Below are 23,425 nucleotides of genomic sequence, written 5' to 3'. Positions count from 1 at the left end.
CACAGCAATTTCAGACATTAAACAATTCCAGTTTCTGAAAAGCAATTATAACTTGTTCGAGTAGAAGCTGAACACGGTTTAATAAATAGGCCCAACTTTATCCAGTCCTCACCTGCAAGGACACTGTGACAAAACATATTAAATTGAACATGCTAAAGATATGCCTCATGTGCAGGCATTACATAGTTGGAGAAAATATTTAAGGAGTGTGGTTCTTTTGTGCACTTGCAATGGTCGTGGGTTATTCCAGACAAAGTGTTCCACAGTTACAAAGAATATATGACACAGGCATGCTGCCCGATTACTCAGCTACCCTACAGTAATTTCACTGCACAGGAGTACTAACTCATCTCTTCTATTTTAGCTACAATATTACAAAAGGTGCACTTCAGTTTGGATGTTCAGTTGAGGTTAAACATTTAAAGTCTTTGGATTTTTTTCAAATGGAGACAGCAATAGTTGGATTGAAAAAATGAAAAAAATGCTTCAAGCTGCCAGGCTGTGTATGTATCAACTTGATTTGCACACCGTTACTATTTCTTTGCAGGAGTGGCTGAAGGCTTGGAAAGGCCTAGAGGAATGCTTCTCTAAAATAACTGTGCACAAGAGTAGCCCATTGATGATTTTTCCTCCTTCCTTCTTTGTAGGAAAGGCCTCACCCCAGAATGGTATGGCTACAATTCCCCAAATCAATCTAATCTGGTTTATTAATTATATCACCACATTCCAGTATCAGCATTTTTCACTTGTCAAAAAGCTGCAATAGGGCCAATGTTCTCATTAAACGTTTTAAATCTGAAGTGCCAGAGGTTCACAAAATTCTAAAGAGAGCCAACAGATGGAGATTTATCAAATTTAATTCGACATTAAAATTTCAAGAAACCCACAAAAAACCACATAGCTAATCATTTTAACCAGTGTTTGAAAAGCCTTGCTGAGAGCCTGGAATTCCTGCACCAAGCACCAGTTTTTTTCAGCCAACTCTAACCTATGGGATTGAAATTGATCAAAGGCAAGTTCCGCCCATTTGCTGTCGAAAAGACCGCTAAGATCCTGACGGTACTTTGGGCGGAACTCGTCATTCTCGTTTCAAGGGAGCGCTTATGATGATGACGACTTTGGGCGGAACTTTGGTCAAAAAAGGAAGAAAAAAGCGCCCAGTGGCAAAAATGGGCATTATACACCGATTCTGGGCAGTAGAGGGCGGTAGGTGGGATTCTGGGCGGCAAATGCAATCCTGGAGAAAGTTACAACGAGGCTGGAGTCGAGCCCAGGGAGGGGGGAAACGCACAAAAAAAATGTTCAAAAAATGTTTTAAAAATCACATAACCTTCAGAGGGCCCTTTCACACAAAATCGCTGCAAAAGAAGTAAAAAAAATCTCACTTACCTTTTCTTGCAGGTCTTTATACCAACCGTCCAGGTAAGACCTGCTCCCACGCTGTGGTCTTTTCTCCTGCAGGGGCAGAGGACCGCTCAGATGAATCGCGGGCAGGAGGACTTTTTTCGGCGCTGCACGCTGGCGCATGCTGGCGGACACTCGTCAGCGGTCCTTCCAAACCGTCGGCATGTGGGCCTCACCAATCTCCCACGGAGGGGAGAGCGCCGAAAAAACAGGGACACCACCGAGAAAACTGGGCGATAGCTGACGTAGGACCATCAGATTCGGCCCCTATATCTTTCCTGTGCAATTAATTATTTGGTCAATAACCCTAATGGACGATGGCAGCAGTGACCATCATGGCAATGATGGCAATAACACCAACAACTACAACAATGACAGTAACAAACACAAACTTGCAACATTTGCAAGAGAATGTGCTGGAGCGTGAGGCTTAGATTGTTCAAATATTTATAGAAACATAGGGCCCAAGTTTCCACATGATTCGCGCCTGATTTTTAGGAGCAACTGGTGGAGAACGGACTATTTTAGAAATCGCAATTCTCCACATTTTTTTTTCTGCAGGTCTAGTCAGGTAGAACAGTTCTAGTTTAGAACAGAATTTTTTCTTCAAAAGGGGGCGTGTCCGGCCACTGACGCCTGATTTGAAAGTTTCCACAGTGAAAATGTACTCCAAACTAAAGTAGAATGGAGCAAGTGAAGATTTTTGTAGAACTGAAAAAACCTGTTCTACACATTAAAAAATCAGGCGCAGGTTACAAATTAGGCGTCCAGAACGAGGTGGGGGGGAGGGGGGGGGGAAGGGAACTCATTAAATTCGACAATAAATCCTTATTTATACTTCTACAAATATTATACAAATAAATCCAACCTGAATAAACATTTATAAGCCAAGAAAAGATTAAATAAACCATCTTCCTACCTGTGTGAAAGTGATTCAGCCAGAGAGAATTCTGCAGCCGTTCATGCCGCTGAGCGGGAGGGGGAGAGAGAGAGAGAGAGAGAGAGAGAGAGAGAGAGAGAGAGAGAGAGAGAGGGGGGCGGGGAGGGAGAGAGAGAGAGGGGGGGAGGGAGAGAGAGAGAGGGGGGGAGGGAGAGAGAGAGAGGGGGTGAGGGAGAGAGAGAGAGGGGGGGGGAGAGAGAGAGAGGGGGGAGGGAGAGAGAGGGGGGGAGGGAGAGAGAGAGAGGGGGGGAGGGAGAGAGAGAGAGGGGGGGGAGGGAGAGAGAGAGAGAGGGGGGGGAGGGAGAGAGAGAGAGGGGGGGAGGGAGAGAGAGAGAGGGGGGGGAGGGAGAGGGAGAGAGAGAGAGGGGGAGGAGAGAGAGAGAAGGGGGGGGAGGGCGAGAGAGAGAGGGGGAGGGAGGGGGAGGGAGGGAGAGGGAGGAGGGGGAGAGGGAGGGAGAGGGAGGGAGGGGGAGAGGGAGGGAGTGAGAGGGAGAGAGAGAGAGAGGGGGAGGGAAGAGAGAGAGAGGGGGGGAGGGAGAGAGGAGGCGGGGGGGAGGGAGAGAGAGGGAGGGGGAGAGGGAGGGAGTGAGAGAGAGGGAGAGGGAGGTGGAGGGAGGTGGAGGGAGGGAGAGGGAGGGCGGGAGGAGGGGAGGGAGGGAGGGAGGGGGGAGGGGAGGGAGGGAGGGAGGGGGGAGGGGAGGGGGGAGATGGGAGGGAGATGGAGGGAGGGGAGGGAGGGGGGAGGAGGAGGGGGGAGGGGGGAGGGGAGGGGAGGGAGGGGGGAGAAAGAGAGCGGGGGGAAAGAGAGCAGGGGGGGAAAGAGAGCGGGGGGGTGGGGAAAGAGAGCGGGGGGGGAAGAGAGCGGGGGGGGGAAAGAGAGCGGGGGGGAAAGAGAGCGGAGGGGAAGAGGGCGGGGGAAAGAGAGCGGGGGGGAAAGAGAGCGGGGGTGGGGAAGAGAGCGGGGGGGGAAGAGAGCGGGAGGGGGAAGAGAGCGGGGGGGGAAGAGAGGGCGGGGCGGGGAAGAGAGCGGGGCGGGAAGAGAGAGAGGTGGGGGGGAGAGAGAGCAGGGGTGGGAAGAGAGAGGGGGGGGAAGAGAGAGAGGAGGGGGAAGAGAGAGAGGGGGGGAAATGAGAGAGGGAGGGGAAGAGAGAGAGGTGGGGAGAGAGAGGAGGGGAGAGAGAGAGGAGGGGGAAGAGAGAGAGGGGGGAAATGAGAGAGGGAGGGGAAGAGAGAGAGGTGGGGAGAGAGAGAGGGGGAGAGAGAGAGGGGGGGGAGAGAGGGAGGGAGGGGGAGAGGGAGGGAGAGGAGGGAGGGGGAGAGGGAGGAGTGAGAGGAGAGAGAGAGAGAGGGGGGGAGGGGAGAGAGAGAGAAGGGGGGGAGGGAGAGAGAGAGCGGGGGGGAAGGGAGAGAGAGGGAGGGGGAGAGGGAGGGAGTGAGAGGGGAGGGAGAGGGAGGGGGGGAGGGAGGGGGAGAGAGGAGAGGGAGGTGGAGGGAGGGAGAGGGAGGGCGTGAGGAGGGGGAGGGAGGGGAGGGGGAGATGGAGGGAGGGGGGAGAGGGAGGGAGGGAGGGGGGAGAGGGAGGAGGGAGGGGGGAGGAGGAGGGGGGAGGGGAGGGAGGGGGGAGAAAGAGAGCGGGGGAGAAAGAGAGCGGGGGGAAAGAGAGCGGGGGGGAAAGAGAGCGGGGGGGTGGGGAAAGAGAGCGGGGGGAAAGAGAGCGGCGGGGAAAGAGAGCGGGGGGGAAGAGAGCGGGGGAGGGAAAGAGAGCGGGGGGAAGAGAGCGGGGGGGGGGGAAAGAGAGCGGGGGGGGAAAGAGAGCGGGGGGGGAAGAGAGCGGGGGGGAAGCGAGCTGGGGGGCGAAAGAGAGCGGGGGGGAAAGAGAGCGGGGAGGGAAAAGAGAGCGGGGGGGAAAGAGAGCGGTGGGGGGAAAGAGAGCGGGGGGAAAGAGAGCGGGGGGGGAAAGAGAGCGGTGGGGGGAAAAGAGAGCGGGGGGGAAAGAGAGCGGGGAGGGAAAGAGAGCGGGGGGGGGAGAGAGCGGGGGGGGAAAGAGAGCGGGGAAGGAAAGAGAGCGGGGGGGGGAAGAGAGCGGGGGGGAAAGAGAGCGGTGGGGGGAAAGAGAGCGGGGGGGGAAAGAGAGCGGGGGGGAAAGAGAGCGGGGGGGAAAGAGAGCGGGGGGGGAAAGAGAGCGGAGGGGGAAGAGGGCGGGGGGGGAAAGAGAGCGGGGGGGGAAAGAGAGCGGGGGTGGGGAAGAGAGCGGGGGTGGGGAAGAGAGCGGGGGGGGAAGAGAGCGGGGGGGGAAGAGAGCGGGAGGGGGAAGAGAGCGGGGGGGGAAGAGAGCGGGGGGGGGAAGAGAGCGGGGGGGGTAAGAGAGCAGGGGGGGGGAAGAGAGCGGGAGGGGAAAGAGAGCGGGGGGGGGAAGAGAGCCGGGGAGGGGAAGAGAGCGGGGGTGGGGAAGAGAGCGGGGGGGGGAAGAGAGCGGGAGGGGGGAAGAGAGCGGGGAGGGGAAGAGAGCGGGGGGGGTAAGAGAGCGGGAGGGGAAGAGAGCGGGGGGGGGAAGAGAGCCGGGGGGGGAAGAGAGCGGGGGAGGTAAGAGAGCAGGGGGGGGAAGAGAGAGAGGTGGGGGGGAGAGAGAGCAGGGGTGGGAAGAGAGAGGGGGGGGAAGAGAGAGAGGAGGGGGAAGAGAGAGAGGGGGGGAAATGAGAGAGGGAGGGGAAGAGAGAGAGGTGGGGAGAGAGAGGAGGGGGAGAGAGAGAGGGGGGGGAGAGAGAGGGGGGGAGAGAGAGAGAGGGGGGCGCGGGTCGGGGAACTGGAGCTCGGGTCGGGTCAGTCGGGGGGGGGGAGCGGGTGTCGGGTCGGGGGTGGGGTGGGAGCGGGTGTCTGGTCGGAGCGGGGGGGGGGAGCGGTTGCGGGTGTCGGGTCCGGTCTGGTCGGCGAGGGGGGGGAGCGGGTGTCTGGTCTGGTCGGGGGGGGAGCGGGTGTCTGGTCTGGTCGGGGAGGCGGGGGGGAGCGGGTGTCTGGTCGGCGGGGGGGGCGCGGGTGTCGGGCCTGGTTTGGGGGAGGGGGAGCAGGTGTCGGGTCTGGTCGAGGGGGCGGGGGGGAGCGGGTGTCTGGTTGGCGGGGGGGGGGCGGGCGCGGGTGTCGGGTCTGGTCGGTGGGGGGAGCGGGTGTCAGGTCTGGTCGGGGGCGGGGGGGAGCGAGTGTCGTGTCTGGTCGGGGGGGGGAGCAGGAGCTGGCCGTGGGAGGAGCCTCATTCACGCAGCCCCAGTGAGGCCATGGGCCAGGGCTAGGGGCTGCGTGCTTCGGGCCCCTCCCACACAGTTCGGTGCCTGGAGCTACTGCATTTGCGTGCCGACTGTAGCGTGCATGTGCAGAGGTCCCGGCACTGTTTTCAGCGCAGGGACCTGGCTCCGCCCCCCTACAGCTCGTGCTGGCTGCGCTGAGGGCCAGAGGACCTACAGGTAGGTGGAGAATACCGAGGATTTTTTCAGGCGCCGTTTTAGACGCGAAAAACGAGCGCCCAGCTCGGAGGGGCGCCCGTTTTGTTTCTTGTGGAAACTTGGGCACATAGAAACATGGAAAATAGGTGCAGGAGTAGGCCATTCGGTCCTTCTAGCCTGCACCGCAATTCAATGAGTTCATGGCTGAACATGAAAATTCAGTACCCCCTTCCTATCTAGCTCAGCGGATAAGGAAAATACTATTCACTTCACAGAAAAAAATAACTCCCTTCGGCATCTCTCAGCAGAACCCCAATAAACATTTTTCTAAACTGTCACTCGGAATACATTCCTCCCCATGTCAACACCCCAGTACTCCCATCAAAACAGTATCACCTTGGATTCACCATGGGCAATGCCACAGGAGCTCTGCTAATAATAATAGGACTGTGTGCACTTCCTCTTGCCCATCGCACTTCCCATGTCACACTCGTTGAAATTCTATGTATCAAATTGGGACTTTATTGGCTGAAGTTCTGTATTTGTATAAAACAACTATTCATCATCATCATAGGCGGTCCCTCGAAATGAAGATGACTTGCTTCCACGGATGAGTTCACAGGTGTTTCAATGAAGGACCCGAACTACATCCTCAAGGGTGGAAGATGCCTGTGCGTGGATTTTTTTAACGTGTGGTGGCTGTTGCACACCAGCCACTACACGGGCTTGACAGAGCTAGGTCTTGGTCCAGTGACAAGGGGTCCAGGGGCAAGGATTACCCAAGACGACTAGAGACCAGCTCTGCTACACGGATCTAGTGCGTACACATATCGCAGTGTGGGCTAGCCCGTGCTGCCCCTGGATCCATAGCCCCGAACTCACGCCTCCCCTGGGCCCCGATCACAGCCCTCAAAACAGCTATTAAACAGGTAGACAATATACAAATAAAGCAGGAACAAAAACGACTTATGTATGCATACATGCAGCAGTTAAAGGGCACTATTGATTTTCCAGGAACCAATCAAAAAATACTGACTTCACTATCTCTATGGAAATATCTTACAAACTTCTTTCCAAACTCTCATTGGAAATGTGCACCCATCCCTTCCTCATTTCCCGTACACCAACCACCCACCCTTGCAACACCCATTTACATCTGAGTCACCAGGGACTCACCAAATGAGATCTGCTAGTTTATTAAAATAACAATCATTTTTGCTTTTGTATTGTACAAATACTCATCAAACTGTTATGGTATGATTATGATTCGTGTACACTATAGAAAAAAAATTATAAAAATATACTTTCAAATATTAAATAAAGATTATGGGCTGGATTTTCAGTTCTGGTCATTTCGGGGCAGTAAAGTGTGCGCCTGGGAACAGTTTGCGCCTCAGTCAGCAACATTCATCAGTTGGACCCTGAGTGTGGGGCGGAGCGCAAAAGGAGGTGTTACAAACCTCTTTTAGGGCACAAGACCGGCTGAGCAACTGAAAATCCATTGCTAAACAGCCGGCCTCGGAGTGCCCTAAGAGAGGCTTCTGTGGCAAAAAAAAAAAATCGCACCCAAAAACACAGCAAACATTCCCAATACCTTACACACCCCACAATTAAGCTACATCACAAAAATAAAAATAAACAAAATAATCAAACTTACCTCATTCCCCAACTCCATTATTCACTGCCGCCGGGACAGCTCTGACTGCCTGGTTTTTCAGGCATTCCCACCGCGGCGGATTACGGGGCGCGATAGGCTGAGCGCACAAAAAAAATTCCCCACGCAAGAAACCGGCAGCACTGACACGGCGGCTCGACACTCCCGGGCGGCGCTACTCTGCGCCCCCACAAAACCGTCAAAAAGTTCTCCAGCGGGGCGCAGGGAACTGGCCGCCTGCCTGGAAACCATCTCCACTGCCATTGCTGCCCCTCTGGGGCGCTAACAGGGGCGGCAGAAGACCAAAAATCCAGCTCTATGTGCATTGATTGCGCATTAGTCATTCACCTTCATGTGTCAAAAGAAGAGTAGTTAGGAATGAACCCCTTCTTAAATTGATTTACTGAATAAATATTCCATGTGAAAAAAACTTCCTTTTGTGCATTACATAACTGTACCCACTTGCAGCAATGCAGCACAGCTTCCAGCCACAGACTGACCAGACCTAATCTAACATATGAAAATGTATTCTGGAAATAAATTCATGATCTGGCAGTATTTCCAACACCAACAATCCACACTCAACAATCTCCTCCACACTCCAGATTATATTTACATATATGCAGTAAATGTTAATGTGATCAGGCATGAACAATGCATACCCAGACATAACTAAAGAACATCTCTCTTCTCAATCAATGGTCACAGAGTAGACTGCCAGTGCTTCTGCCAGTCTGACACTGCGCTCTGCTGGTTCCTTGTTACCATGCCATCAATCATCATATATCTCTGTGTTGAAAAGTTGAGCATTTTTTGTCAGTGTATGATTAGTGGTACTGAAGAGTCTGTCACTGATTTGGTAACAACAATTATTCCGGTCATTTCTGTACAAGGTTAACTAACCTAGGCAAGTCTTTGACCAGATCAATATGCTCCAATTGTATTAATCTACAGTAAATGTGTAAAAGAACATATTAAAAAAAACACAAATGAAATGTGCTTTCAAACAGGTCCTCCCTTGATTGTTGGCTTCTTCTATGGCAAAGATTCACTACAAACCTAAGCCACTAATCAAAAGCAACAGCTCGGGCAATTTCAACTCAGCCAACAATGGATTAAGCAAACTAACACTGACACAACCTTCCTTTTCGTATTTTGCTGAAAACTGGTGTACTATGCAATTGCCACTGTCGAGTTTTCAAATTGAAGCTGGTTAAAACTGGGTGAGACTCATCATGTGAGAGTTTGTGCCACCTTGCTACTTTAAAAATCGTGCCAATGTCTGCTATAGCCTGGAACTAGGCTCCATTTGCTCAATACTTGAACTCAAATGTTGGTGCAGTTTATGTCATAGTTTTAATGCTCTGGAGTGACAGAGAAATGGCAACATACTGTTAATATTTACCACAGCTGATTCCCAATGCTGTAATTATTTACTAACAAAGAAAAAAAACTGGGATAGTGGCACAGATATATTTTGAACAAGGAAACAAGGCCTTGAATGGAAAACACCTTTTGTAAACACTTAAGGTAATGACAGATCACTTTCAGGGTGATGTCAGCAGCATCATTTTCTCCCTCTGATGCCATTTTCTCCACCAATTTTCAAACCTCCTTTTTGGCTTCAAGGCATTGCTGAAGTACAGCACCTCATCCAAATGGACATTATTTATGTATGAACTTTGGCAATGCTAGAGCAATGTAAATCTGGGGTGTGCAAGAGGAGCGCAGACATCTTGGAGGGTTATTGGTCTGGTGGAGGTTATAGAGATAGGGAGGGGTGAGGCCATGTAGAATGAGAATTTTTAAATCGAGACATTGCTTGACCGGAAGCCAATGCAGGTCAGAGAGGGAAGGGGTGATGGTTGAGTGGGACTTGGTGTAAGGTTGGATACAGGCAGCAGAGTTATCTATGAGCTTAAGCTTATGAGGGGTGGAAGATGGGAGACTATCTAGGAGTGCTTTGGAACAGTCAAGTCTAGAAGTAACTAAAGCATGGATGAGGGTTTCAGCAGCAGATGAGCTGAGGCGGCAGAGTCAGGCAATGTTACAGAGGTGGAAATAGGCGGCCTTACTGATGACGCGGATGTATGTTCAGAAACTCATCTCGGGGTCAAAAACGACACCAAGGTTGCGAACAGTCTGGTTCAGCTTCAGAGAGTTGCCAGTGAGAGGGATAGAGTCAGTAGCGAGGAAGCAGATTATGTGACGAGGACCAAAGACAATGGCTTCAGTCTTCCCAATATTTAGTTGGTGGAAATTTCTGCCAATTCAGTACTGGATGTTGGACAATCTGTCTGACAATTTAGCAACAGTGGAGGGGTTGAGAGTTGCAGTTGCGGGAGAGCTGGGTGACGCCAGCCTTCATGTGGAAACTGACGCTATGTTTTTGGGTGATGAGAAATAGGAGGGGGCCAAGGGTAGATCCTTGGAGAACACCAGAGGTAATGGAGCAGGGGCAGGATGAGAAGCCACTGCAGGAAATTCTCTAACTATGGCTGGTTAGACAAGAATGACAACACTTGGCCTAGATTATCTGCACAAATCTCCAAAGTGGGACTTGAACCCGTGCCATATGATTCAAAGTAAGAGTGTTACTAATGAGCCAGGTTTGACACTTGCAGTAAGTAGTTTTCAACTACAATTGTTACGAAGGGGTTCCTTTCTCTTTTGTACTGTCGATGGAAATTATCTGGCCTGACTATTTGTTCTCAAAGGTTTCAGACAGACTGACTAAATGAACAAGACAGATTGATACCTTCAAAAAAGTGATCAGGACCAAACGATATTAATTTTTTTTTTAAGTTGTTTGAACAAATCTCAAGATTATTATAGTTGACTTGAATTTCTTGCCGCTTCCTTTGAACAGGGGTCTCAGACAAACTAATTTTGTAACAACTGTATCAAGTTAAATTGGGGCAAGTTTTCTGTTAGCATAAATGGTTTTTAATCCATTATGTACTGTGACAGAATTGGACAAGTCAATACTACACTAACCTTGGGTAATACTGCTTATTTTTAGCAGCCCTTTGAAAGTAGTGTCTACAATGTTACTTTCCTTCCAAAAAGTGATTTGAACTAAATTAATCAGTGACTGGAAATCAACAAGGAACAAAATTTTAAATCAAATCCACTCACAAACAGAATGCAATCTAACAGAAGTTGCTCAACAGCAAGAGGTGCACAATATTCCAAATATTACTTCACAAGCTACTTTAACAAAGGTCACAATAATTTGTTTTGACTTTTCATCAAATGACCTTGAGATGCATCTTAGTATTTGATAAGCCTGATGAGCAAAGCTTCACATCAATAGGATGTGAAACAATTATGGTCAATTAATACACGGGAATCATGTCCTCCCTCTTTTTTAAACATAGAAACATAGAAACATAGAAAATAGGTGCAGAAGTAGGCCATTCGGCCCTTCTAGCCTGCACCGCCATTCAATGAGTTCATGGCTGAACATGCAACTTCAGTACCCCATTCCTGCTTTCTCACCATACCCCTTGATTCCCCTAGTAGTAAGGACTTCATCTAACTCCTTTTTGAATATATTTAGTGAATTGGCCTCAACAACTTTCTGTGGTAGAGAATTCCACAGGTTCACCACTCTCTGGGTGAAGAAATTCCTCCTCATCTCGGTCCTAAATGGCTTCCCCTTTGTCCTTAGACTGTGTCCCCTGGTTCTGGACTTCCCCAACATTGGGAACATTCTTCCTGCATCTAACCTGTCTAACCCCGTCAGAATTTTAAACGTTTCTATGAGGTCCCCTCTCATTCTTCTGACCTCCAGTGAATACAAGCCCAGTTGATCCAGTCTTTCTTGATAGGTCAGTCCCGCCATCCCGGGAATCAGTCTGGTGAACCTTCGCTGCACTCCCTCAATAGCAAGAATGTCCTTCCTCAGGTTAGGAGACCAAAACGGTACACAATACTCCAGGTGTGGCCTCACCAAGGCCCTGTACAATTGTAGCAACACCTCCCTGCCCCTGTACTCAAATCCCCTCGCTATGAAGGCCAACATGCCATTTGCTTTCTTAACCGCCTGCTGTACCTGCATGCCAACCTTCAATGACTGATGTACCATGACACCCAGGTCTCTTTGCACCTCCCCTTTTCCTAATCTGTCACCATTCAGATAATAGTCTGTCTCTCTGTTTTTACCACCAAAGTGGATAACCTCACATCTATCCACATTATACTTCATCTGCCATGCATTTGCCCACTCACCTAACCTATCCAAGTCGCTCTGCAGCCTCATAGCATCCTCCTCGCAACTCACACTGCCACCCAACTTAGTGTCATCCACAAATTTGGAGATACTACATTTAATCCCCTCGTCTAAATCATTAATGTACAGTGTAAACAGCTGGGGCCCCAGCACAGAACCTTGCGGTACCCCACTAGTCACTGCCTGCCATTCTGAAAAGTCCCCATTTACTCCTACTCTTTGCTTCCTGTCTGACAACCAGTTCACAATCCATGTCAGCACACTACCCCCAATCCCATGTGCTTTAACTTTGCACATTAATCTCTTGTGTGGGACCTTGTTGAAAGCCTTCTGAAAGTCCAAATATACCACATCAACTGGTTCTCCCTTGTCCACTCTACTGGAAACATCCTCAAAAAATTCCAGAAGATTTGTCAAGCATGATTTCCCTTTCACAAATCCATGCTGACTTGGACCTATCATATTACCTCTTTCCAAATGCACTGCTATGACATCCTTAATAATTGATTCCATCATTTTACCCACTACCGATGTCAGGCTGACCGGTCTATAATTCCCTGTTTTCTCTCTTCCCTCCTTTTTTAAAAAGTGGGGTTACATTGGCTACCCTCCACTCCATAGGAACTGATCCAGAGTCAATGGAATGTTGGAAAATGACTGTCAAACAGTTAGAACATTAAATCAAATATTGCTGTAATCAGTTTCGGAAAAATAATTCACACAGCGTTGATGCAGCATAGAATAATTTGCCACAGGGATTGGTTGAAGCAGAGACCAATGCATCTTTTAAAGGAAAATATTTGAAGCAGTGGAAGAAAATTAGGCTCTGGGGAGAGTGCAGAGCTGTGGTATTAGTTTTTGATTATTCCATCAAAGAGCTAGCAGAGACATAATAAGCTAAATGGTCACCTTCTTTTCTGTAAACTTTTATGATTATTTGTTTCGCCTGTCTCCGCCCTTGCCTTAGCTCATCCGTTGCTGAAGCCCTCATCCATGCCTTTGTTACCTCTAGACTTGACTATTCCAACACACTCCTGGCTGGCCTCCCACATTCTACCCTACATAAACTAGAGGTGATCCAAAACTCACTGTCCTTGTCCTAACTCGCACTAAGTCCCGTTCACCCATCACCCCTGTGCTCGCTGACCTACATTGGTTCCTGTTGAAGCAATGCCTCAATTTCAACATTCTCATCCTTGTTTTCAAATCCCTCCATGGCCTCACCCCTCCCGATCTCTGTAATCTCCTTCAGCCCCACAATCCCCAGAGATGTCTGCACTCCTCCAATTCTGCCCTCTTGAGCATCCCTGATTATAATCGTTCAACAATTGGTGGCCGTGCCTACTGTTGCCTAGGCCCTAATCTCTGGAATCCCTGCCTAAACCTCTCCGCCTCTACATCTCTTTCCTCCTTCAAGACGCTCCTTAAAACCTACCTCTTTGACCAAGCTTTTGGTTATCTGCCCTAATTTCTCCTTATGTGGCTCGGTGTCAAATTTTTGGTCTCATAGTACTCCTGTGAAATGCCTTGGGATGTTTCACTAAGTTAAAGGCACTATATAAATACAAGTTTTTCTTGTTGTTTCTAAAAGGCCATGATGCTGAATATATAATGGTCTTCAAAGAATTAAGATGTAAAGTATATTAATTCTTCTCTTTTTTTTGACTCCCCATGTTAGCACCAAACTTGGCCAAACATATAGCAGAATTGCTCAATATCTTTTGATTCAGGTGCTGCAAACTAGAAATGAACTTATCCTGGTTTATCAGATGTTATCCTCGACAGAGTTATTAGCCTTGGTTCCATCTCTTGTCCATTTCCCTAGTCCCTCAAATGACAGTTCACATCCCATCATAAGATATATCCCATCATTGCATCTTTGTACATGTCATAATTCAACCCCAATATTTGGGGGGTGGGGGGAGGAGAAGGGGAGGAGGGGGTAAAGACAACTTGGGCAGAGTCCCTTCATCTTTGATTGGTACTAAATCATGGTAACACAAATAAGGGGAGCATTATAGGTGTAAGAGCATGAACACAAGGAGCTAGAAATTCGCCAACTTTGCGACCTTTTTCTTGGCGATATTTCACCATATTTGGCAAAAAACCGGTCGGCGGGAACTTTGGTGATGTTTTGCGGCGGCGGTTTTCAAGTACCTGTGGGGAGAGGAGCGCCACTGTGCAAGACCTGAAATAGCGTAGTCACCAAAAATTTGGCTCTCTGCACATCCATGTTTTGTGTGAAAGTTACCGACATGTAAAAAGCTGCGTTGCAGCCCTTGGAGCAGCATGAAGACCTGCAAAAATGTAAGTTAAAGTTTTTATTTTTTAATTCTTTTTCAGCGATTCGATGTGAATGTTTTGTGAATTTTTGTTATTTTTTCCAATTTTTGGGGGGTGTATTCCCGCCCCCTCAAGGCCCAACTTGCAGCGTTATCGGCCTTAGACTAAAGTTGGCGGTATGCTTCGCAAATTCTCATGCAACACCGACTTTTACCGTTGCGCAAATTAAAGGGTAAATTTACGGCCTGATGGCAATAGCAAAGCGAAAATGGTAATTTTGGTGCAAAAATACAATTTTCACTGAAAACCGAATTTCTAGCCAAAGATTTCTTTCTTGTAATAAAGGTACTATATTGGCTCAATTGGTAGCATTCCTACCTCGGGTTCAGAAGGTTGTGACTGAAGCCCCATTCCAGAACTTGAGCACATACTCTAGGCTAAGACTTAAGTGTGGTACTCAGGGAATGCTGCATTTTCAAAGGTGTTGTCTTTCAGATGATATATTAAACCAAGGTCTAGTCTGCCTGCCCCAATGGCTTAAGTGGACATAAAGGCCAAGATTCAATCTTGCCAAAAGATGGACTTCTAATCACAGAGCAAGGTTGCACAGCACTGTCTGATGTGACCAATCTGCTGTTTTGAGTTAAATAAAGTTTCTGCCAACATAGTTAGGTAAGAGAATAATGTACTCATCACAAAGTTATATTTCTTACCAGAAATGTTGGCGTAACAGGGATTCACATTTAAATAGGATCAAGAATTTTACTTTAAATATATTATTCTGAACATCAACATTTAATCCATTCTACAAGCATACTTACAAGTCTTGTGCATGTACTGGGACTTACATTAGCCATCACAAGTACTGAATAATAGAAACCGAGAACAAATAATTAACCATTACAGCAGCTGACCTTATATTCAATAAATATTTAACATTTCTCAAATGCAAATGCGGTGCCAAGCACACAGACCAAACATCATCAAAGAATTAAATGCTGATAGTACAAAGAGAACAAAAGTTAACGCATTCATGACAAGGTATATGTGCAAAGAAATGTATGGTATGCAATTTGTACAGGAGATGTCTGCAATTAGTACATTTGCTGCATTCCTCTCAAGACAATTGCTGACTCCTCTATCACTAATGTATTTCATTCTGCTCTCAGGTGCAAGCTTATTAGTTTAAAATGCAGCTTCTTCCAGCAAACATAATTGCAGGCCCAAAAACTCCATCCAGCACACAGCCAAGAACACAAATGGAGAAGTGAGCATCACAACAAGCACTAATTATAAAATGCATGTTTAAAAAAAAATCTATTTTGGACGTGAATGCGTGTCTACCTTATTATCCACCACATGCTGTATATCCCCGAGGTTATACATGTGATGGATGAAGGCCAAAATAAATGTGATACATCTTGAACAAATAACATTTGAGTTAAGTTGAAAGCAAACTCAAAAATAGGATTACAAAGAAAAACTTTCATGTGCATTTGCAGAAAAGAAAAATATCTTTTCAAGAATGAACTTATACAAAAATGGGCTTGCTCAAAGAAGAACAATATTAGTGCGAATCCATAAAGCAAATGATTGTGAAATGTTGGAGGGATAGCATGCTTCAGGAACTCAGCAATACAGAGCTGAGCAGTTCTACCGATATGCACCTTTTCTAAATGGCTCATTGTTCTACAGTGTATTCCTTCACAGGACTGTAAGAGTAATTTTTAGCACAAAAGTCAAGTCTATTTTAGGAAAAAACACTGCATTAGGAATTTTGGGCATACAATAAATTGCACTGCAGATCACCAATGACTCAAACACACTGCCAGTTGAAAATTAAACCCCCTGTGGCCCTTCCTAAACACTGGTCTTCTCCAAACAAATATTGCAAAATAATTTCATGGCAAATAAATGATGGGGCTTGAAGAAATATTGAAATATTGAAATAAGCTGCAGAGTAATTTTACAGACATGGTAAATGCAAAGTGCAATAATTACAATGACTAACGGTGCAACATTTAAAACAATAACAGTACATGGTTACACGTGAACACCTGTCTCACAGAAGACTGTAATCCAGAAATATCAACCTATACAAATTCATTATTGAAGTAACACAGAGTACTTTTTCTACTATGGGGGGGGGCGCGGTGGAGAAGTTAAAAAATGGTTTATTCATCAAGGTGGGGGCTGTCTGCACTATCAAATATAACATTCTCCAATTTTCTTGTTCAGTTTCAGTACCTCCATGGCTTCACAGCATACGGAGAATGTTTAACATAGCACTGAAATGTAATACTGTAACATCACACAGTACCTAGGATGGTGGAAATTATATTAAAAAATGGCACCTCCAACTCGGAAGCCTGCCAGAGGAGTCTGAGAATGTGCAAGTTTAGTTTCATCAGAAACAATAAAACAACTATGTTCACATGGGGAAGCATAACATTAGTTATGTTTCATTACATAACCTATCTAAAGTAGAATAGCTACGTTTTTGGAGAATGGGGAAGGGATGAAATCACACTGCATTTTTAATGGCATATTTGGCACTGGAATAAATAAATTATAAACCCCTAAGCAGAAGATGGAATGGAGACATTGTACACTGGAGCATCATGCCATGTGGTGCAATGCAGATTTAATTCTCCACTTTGGTCCCTCAATCTCAGCCACAATGCTGTTGGAGGTTCCAGTAGAGGTCATCTACCCTAGCCCTAACCCTAAATGCAGATTTTGAGCTGCTAAAGAAGAACCAATAGACCAATCCGTACTGCCAGAGGGTTGAGTAATGAGGACAATGGAGAAACTTGGGATTTTCAGCCTTGAAAGCAGGTGAATGACAAGAAACAAAACATAGAAACATAGAAACATAGAAAATAGGTGCAGGAGCAGGCCATTCAGCCCTTCTAGCCTGCACCGCCATTCAATGAGTTCATGGCTGAACATGAAACTTCAGTACCCCCTTCCTGCTTTCTCGCCATAACCCTTGATCCCCCGAGTAGTAAGGACTTCATCTAACTCCTTTTTGAATATATTTAGTGAATTGGCCTCAACTACTTTCTGTGGTAGAGAATTCCACAGGTTCACCACTCTCTGGGTGAAGAAGTTTCTCCTCATCTCGGTCCTAAATGGCTTACCCCTTATCCTCAGACTGTGACCCCTGGTTCTGGACTTCCCCAACATTGGGAACATTCTTTCTGCATCTAACCTGTCTAAACCCGTCAGAATTTTAAACGTTTCTATGAGGTCCCCTCTCATTCTTCTGAACTCCAGTGAATACAAGCCCAGTTGATCCAATCTTTCTTGATAGGTCAGTCCCGCCATCCCGGGAATCAGTCTGGTGAACCTTCGCTGCACTCCCTCAATAGCAAGAATGTCCTTCCTCAAGTTAGGAGACCAAAACTGTACACAATACTCCAGGTGTGGCCTCACCAAGGCCCTGTACAACTGTAGCAACACCTCCCTGCCCCTGTATTCAAATCCCCTCGCTATGAAGACCAACATGCCATTTGCTTTCTTAACCGCCTGCTGTACCTGCATGCTAACCTTCAATGACTGATGTACCATGACACCCAGGTCTCGTTGCACCTTCCCTTTTCCTAATCTGTCACCATTCAGATAATAGTCTGTCTCTCTGTTTTTACCACCAAAGTGGATAACCTCACATTTATCCACATTATACTTCATCTGCCATGCATTTGCCCACTCACCTAACCTATCCAAGTCACTCTGCAGCCTAATAGCATCCTCCTCGCAGCTCACACTGCCACCCAACTTAGTATCATCCGCAAATTTGGAGATACTGATAGATACCCAAGGCAGTAGATGTATGAAACATGGATATTTGGAAAATTAGCTCAAGTTAAACCATGAAGGCACAAATTCAAGTGGCGACATGCAAATGTCAGGAAATTTAGAATGAATGGCATGTGGAATCAGTTTCCAGTTAGTTCAGGGGAGGGGAAAAAACTCTCGAACCATTTAACTAATAGCTGGATGTTGTGATGGAGGGAATGTTAGGTTATTTCTGGAAGGCTGAATGGCCTTCCCCATTCATATCTATTCATATCTATTTTGGAACCCTGGCCCAGAGCAGGAAGGGGACATACGGTGGTGAGCCTCCACTAAACCACTGAAATATGTTTTCTGGCAGCCAGGTAACAACAGAATTTGCAAAGGAATGGAGACCACAAGCACATGTGCGATGGCGATGAAACCAGAGAGAAAATGGAGCAAGGAGATTCGTGAAAGAAATCGTCTTCCTAGGAGGGCAACATACTATAATACATAAAGTCATATCTAGGGATGAAACATTAACTGGATACTCAAAATCTAGGATATAATTAAACAACAGATGATGTAACATTTCTTTTCATTTTAGATACTTAAAACTTATCGATTTTGAAGAGCTATAATACAATGATTATTCCCACTTGAATATTTAACAATAGCACTTGTCAAATAGTTAGCTATTTCAGACCATTAATAAAGTGTCTCCTGAAGCTAGACTGCTGACTTGCTCCTTGTGAGCGCTTTCATTTCAGGTCTGAAGTGTACATTAAGGCCTCTGGACTTTCCGTCAACAAACCCATTGTATCATCAGACTCAAATACCAATCTTGTCACATTAAAGTATTCACCAACAGCCCAAGGTGATTCAATTACTTTTTGAATGGTTCCAAGAATACTTCATCATCTTTTATATTACAAGCAACTCTACCACCAATGCAGCTTCAAGGGTGATAACCTCTTTAGTATTCATCAGTGCCTAATGGACATAAACACCTCAGCACTGACAGACAGCTTTACTCTATTCTTTTTCCCTGAGGAAGCTTATACTTTGGAATTACTGTTGCACCTGTCAAAACATTTCTAGGATTTCCCTTAGAGAAAAAAAATGGCAGACAATGCACAGACATCCCATGTTGCAAGACTGACAAGGATTGGTAGGTTGGGTTTTGGAAAGTTTGCATATTTTGACAGCGTGTCAAAAATTATGTTCAGTCAAGAAGAAACACCATTTTTTTTGCACCTCCTAACAAAAATGACTGCTCCGACACCAATATATGCTCGTAAACTGCCTGAAGCAGTGAAGACAGCAAGCAGAAAAAACTTGGAAAATAAGGCCTTGTGTTAAATTGTGAGAAAATGTCTTTGCTGTCCTGTGGCGAGTTGTTACATTACAGTGAAAACAAGGTTGATCAACACATAGTGCTTCACAGCTTACGAAGGCAAGATGACTCATTATTTTAACAGCAAGGGGTATAAACAATTTGAAAAAGTGCACTTGTCCATAGGCCAGAAAATGACCACTAGTCTCAATTAAATTCTACTAGTCGTGGATGCAAGTAAAATATAACCGACAAAGAAATATTTCCCACAGGCCACAAACTGCTGCTTTCTACATCCATTCATGGGTTACTATCACCTGGAGTGGTTACTTTAGGTTCTTTGTGGTATGATGTGTCACACAGTCCTGACACACTTATTCCTGGGACAGGGCACAATAAATCTGTATTTATCATAGCAGACTGCTGCACTTCTTCAGAAGAAAAACAGATCAGCCATTTCAATTGCTGGCCATTTTCATCTCAGTAAATTCAGCAAGCAATGCTTTCCCTGCAATTTGTTTTTGTGCACTAATCAAGGAGTGGGTTTTGGATTTGTCAAATCCCACAGCATTAATGTTTGGATTATGATGGCACTATTATCTAAAGTTGATGTTTTTTCTACATACCGGTACTTAGATGGAAATTTTATAAATCAAAATAAAATGTGTATGTATGGAGAAGTTCAAAAGTGAGGGGAAAAATTATAAATATAGAATAGACAAAACTGCATCATATAATATACAACTCATTCAAGAATATATATTCTAAAAACTCCAATGCAATGCACAATGGCCAAATGGAATTAAGAGAGATTTCCCTCTTTGGTTGCGTTGCTGTCTTCTTTACTTTTTACTTCTTCATTGGAGGAAAACTTAAAAACTGAAGAAAATGTTGAGAGGATAAAGACTCAGGCAACCCCAAAGGCTGGCGGCATAACCACAATTGCTGGGGATAAAGGGACTGCTTTAGTTCTCCACACCATTCTGAGATTCCACACAATTTAAAATGTGTTCTGAGCCATATCCAGGATACCTTGGCTCACTGGTAGCAGACTCACCTCTGAGAGAGAAGTTTGTGAGTTTGAGTCCCATTTAGATACTTAAGTAAATAATCTAGGCTGACACTTCTGGACAGTACTAAGGGAGTGCTGCATTGCTGTCCCTTAGATGAGACATTAAATCGAGGTCCCATTTTCAGTATTTGAAGAAGAGCAGCGGAGTTCTCCCGGTGTTCCGGCCAACATTTAACACCAAAAACAGATGATTTGGCTCATTTATTCTGTTTGCAAAACCTTGCAGTGCACAAATTAGCTTCCGCATTTCCTACACAGTTTATTTATACTGTCACCACTCCCCAGCATCATGCCAACCTGCTTCCAGTCTCTATCATCGAGTTAGCAGATAGAAAATGTGCAAAAGCTATGCAAATTGATTCATGGCATAACACTGCTTCCTTGCAGCAAAGCACCTGAAATCCATCCAGCAACCTGACTTTGATCATAGACTGTTAATATGGGATATCGTGGCCAGGGTGCTTCCTTCAATATTAAAAGTTTCCTATAAAGCCAACAGAATAGAACTATCTTATTACATTCAGAATCAATAGCCTGTATCTGTTTCTGGAAATCTGCTGGTTGGTGTATGCAATCTCCGATATGGAACCCCAAATCCATGCAGGTATAGCTCTGGATTATGAAGGGATAAATCAGCCCTTTATTGGTGCAGTACATGAGGTGAATGCTTGCAGGAAATTCTGACACATCTCCTCACTGAATTGTGAAAGATCATAAATCACTCTGTTCATATTCTTTATCACTCTTTCAGCTGGGATGTCAGCCTGCTTCCTGCATTTGACATTATCATAGCAGAGACATTTCCAGAATGTGCAGCTCAATGTGTGAGGAGGACACTCTCAGCTACTAACATATAGCAGATGCAATTTATCAGGCAACTTTTGATCACTGCTGACTGTCTCATATTGGGAGAGGAGTTGGGATAAGGGTTAGAAACAGAGCATTGCTAGCTACCATTACTGTACCTGCTACAATCAAGCCCAGAAAACCTATATAATGCTTTCTTGTACACAGACAGTTTGCGTTACACATTATATGGCAGTTTAATCAGGATGGAAACTCCAAGACAAATTATTTCATTTGAAAAGCACAATCTACTCGACAGTAAATAGAATTGATCATTTTGAGGGGAAAGTCATCTTCAGTGACATTGTGTGTAATCAGATTTTTGGTACTAGGCCACAGAACAAAACCAGTACCTTGCAGTCTTGTAATTACCCAATATAAGGAAGTAACAGTGACCAAGGTCACCGGGAAGAAACGGTACATCATAACTTTCTAACCAAATATAATACTGTATTTGCATCACTCCCCTACATTTAAGCACTATAAAACATTAATGAGACAGAGACATACCCATTTTACTGAACTATTGTGTAGATTTTTTTAAAGTTTTATTTTAGGATCATGAAGGTGCAAGGTATACAATAGATTTTATATTATTTCTGAAATTTTATCAGATCTACTTGTCAAAGGAATATAGCCAGAATTGCATGGTAATAAGTCTTTATGCCATGTAGAATTTACAGAATCAAATTCACATTCAATGGGCAAACAACAAAACATCACACTGCCTGCTGTTAAGCGTTCCAAATAAAATCAGTAAACTGTGTATCAGTACTAGCCACAGCAGACACAATAGTCCCAGATTTATGGAAGGAGCTGAAGCAGGGGTGGGTGGGAGTGATCTTGTATTTAGTGAAAATTCCAGTGTAAATACAAATGCCGACAGATTGCAAATTTTGCATGTCGGTGCCATTATTCACCGGTTGGTGCTCACTGTTAAAATAGTTGCAGTGATTCTTGGAAGAAAAAAAGTGATTATGTACTTTCACAGGGAATTTCAGTGACCATATTCGATTCAGATCGGCAAAGATCAATTGGCAAGGAGAATTCAGGAACAGATTGGTTCAGTGGGACTAAAGAGGAGCTACAAAGGGAAATAATTAAAAATGTTCCCAGTTTTATATGGATGAAAATATCTCAATTTAATTGCTCATATATTTATCCCAGTACATTGTAGCTAATGTCAGAATAATGGAAATAAAAATACAGGAAACAAGTACAATAAGTAACAAAACCAGGCTGATCTGGAAGTGTTGACTCCAACACAACTACTGGGCACAGAACTGTACTTACTGTTAACTGTCTATATAATAGAAATTAAAAAGCTGCCAAAAGTCTGTGTATAGTTAGTGATATACATGACAAAAGTGCCTGGCAAAATGGATAGCTTTGTCTCTGGCATCTTCAACTAAATGTTATGCAGTGTCTTGCTGGCACCACAGCACTTGCCTTTCCACAGGTGTGATCCATCAAAGGAAAACTAAAGTTCAAAAATAGCATTAATGCAGACTGATATGTATAAAAGTTTGTTCCATGCTCTTAAGTTTACATCTGAGATTTGTAACAACCAGCAAAATCAGATTTTCTTTTCGAACTTCAAACAAAATGAAGCTTGTCGTGCAGTGCTCCACTTCAAAGACAACATTTGAAAGCAGAGCAATTAGTCATTTCCTCATCCACGAGGTCCTTAGAGTTCTCTAAGGTTTAATTATGTCTGATTGCTCACATCAAGAGATTTCAAGTCCACAAAAATGATTACCTCTGCACCATAAAATATAGTTGAGTGGGATTTACTGATGCACATTGATTTCCCATTAATATGTTCTATTTTGCAAATTCCAAGATAAGTGGACCTTTCATTTATTGTCAAAAGTTAATTTTTGTTTGGATGTATATATGCATATATTGCAGTAGGGGTGTGTGTGTGTGAGAGGAAGATTGATTGACTAATTTATACTCTCTTCAGTCTCCTCTCAGTAATTGCCATTTCAGAAAATACTAGGCAGAGACTGAAAAGAAAAAACAATGCAGGTACAATTGGTTTAAAAAACAGAATGGGCCAGAAATTGTGGTCGGAGGCTTCCCGCGGGCGGATGCCTCTGAACAAATTTTTAAAAATGAAACTACCTGATGGTCCTGGAGGAACGAACACTTCGACTCCGAGGCCTAGATGTGCAGTCCAGCGCAGAGGCCCATGTAACCCTGGAGCGTACAGGCATTCTGGGATCACGTGGGCCGGACCACCAATGAACAAGGAGTATTCTCATTGATAGTAATGGTAAGTTCCGTTTGTATGAACCTCCCATTTCTATAGAATCATAGAAATTTACAGCACAGAAGGAGGCCATTTCAGCCCATTGTGTCCGCACCGGCCGACCAAGAGCTATTCAGCCTAATCTCACTTTCCAGCTCTTGGTCCATAGCCCTGTAGGTTATAGCACT

At 45.4% G+C, this 23,425-nt stretch overlaps 1 protein-coding gene across 5 annotated transcripts in view; it reads right to left on the bottom strand.

The window, feature by feature from the left end:
• The window catches only part of opcml (opioid binding protein/cell adhesion molecule-like), a 2,007,248-nt gene that overhangs the window by 937,566 nt on the left and 1,046,257 nt on the right, over positions 1–23,425 (bottom strand). The window lies entirely within an intron of this gene.

This window comes from Pristiophorus japonicus, chromosome 11 (assembly GCF_044704955.1).
Source record: "Pristiophorus japonicus isolate sPriJap1 chromosome 11, sPriJap1.hap1, whole genome shotgun sequence".
Classification (NCBI taxonomy): Eukaryota; Metazoa; Chordata; class Chondrichthyes; family Pristiophoridae; genus Pristiophorus; species Pristiophorus japonicus.
Note: the sequence above shows the minus strand (reverse complement) of the source record. Positions and strands in the feature narration are given on the sequence as shown.